This window comes from Otolemur garnettii, unplaced genomic scaffold, assembly GCF_000181295.1.
Source record: "Otolemur garnettii isolate 467f Iridium unplaced genomic scaffold, OtoGar3 scaffold00233, whole genome shotgun sequence".
Classification (NCBI taxonomy): domain Eukaryota; kingdom Metazoa; phylum Chordata; class Mammalia; order Primates; family Galagidae; genus Otolemur; species Otolemur garnettii.
In genome coordinates, this window is record NW_003852628.1 from 1,503,371 (window position 1) to 1,504,703 (window position 1,333).

Consider the following 1,333-nt stretch of genomic DNA (forward strand, 5'->3'; position numbering starts at 1 on the left):
CCCAGGAGTTGGAGGTTGCTGTGAGCGTGATACCATGGCACTCTACCCAGGGGGACAGCTTGAGGCTCTGTCTCAAAAAAAAAAAAAAAAAAAAAAAAGGACAATGCTAAGGTTTCCCTGAAGAAGAAATTCTCCCTATAGATACTGCTTCAGCCTTTTTACTGGGATGTACACACACACAGCTGGCCATTTTCCAGCATGGAGGCTTGGGCTCTGGGTGAATCACAGAAGTCTCTATGGTCCCTGGGTTTTCTTGCAGACATGGGTCCAGGATAGGAGGCCACAGGACATGGGAACCAGGGCATAGAAGGTGTTGGGTGGGGTAGTTCCCCAACCAAGCTGAGTCACTTGAGCTTTTCATACCCCAACAGCTGGGCCAGGGCTGGTAGCTCCGCCCTGTACTTGCCCAGGCTTGAAGGCCATGGCCAAGCTCCCTGAAGCTCCCAGGAAAGAGGAGTCTGGTGGGGCACTTCGTCTCTGGAGTCCCTTCCCCAAGGTCTGCTTACTGGAGTAGGGGCTCAGGCACCAGGGTTCTTCCCAAGTACTAATGATTCACTCCTGGTAAGGCCTTTTCACTTCTCCTTTGGGGCTAAAAATACAGGGACTCAGGCACCCAGCTGGGCCGGGCCTCACCACAGATTGCACAATGACCCTCCTTTGAGTTCTGCTGACGCAGGCCTGGAGATGGGTGGGGGCCCCAAGCTGCTCTCCAGTCAGGCATGCTGAGGTCAGTGCCTAGACTAGACCCCTCTACTTCTCTATTCCTGAGCTGCAGACTCTGGGGTCTTGGCTGACATGGGAGGTACTGGGGGACTCTGGGCTTGGCTGTGGACCCTGGAAATGAAGTTCATTCCCCTACTTCTAGGTGACCCAGGGATGCTGGCCCCCCTCTGTAGACAGAGTGTCCCCAGTTAGGAGGTGGGGATAAAAGACAGCAAAAGTGTACTGGGAGAGAGGTCAGAGAGACAGAGGGACCCAGGATCACGAGTCAGAGACACAGAGCAAAGAGATACAGACAAAAAGTGATAGGATGCAGGCTGGGCATGGTGGCTCACGCCTATAATTCTAGCACTCTTGGAGGCCTAGGCAGGTGGATTGCTTAAATGCAGAAGTTTGAGACCAGCCTGAGAAAAAGTAAGATTCTCATCTTTTCTAAAAATAGAAAAACTAGCTGGGCATTTTGTGGCAGGCACCTACTAGTCCCAGCTATTTAGGAGGCTGAAGCAAGAGGCTTGCTTGAGGGTGGCGCCTGTGGCTCAGTAGAGTGCGGGCCCCATATACCAAGGGTGGTGGGTTCGAACCTGGTCCCAGCTAAAGTGCAACAACAAAAAAA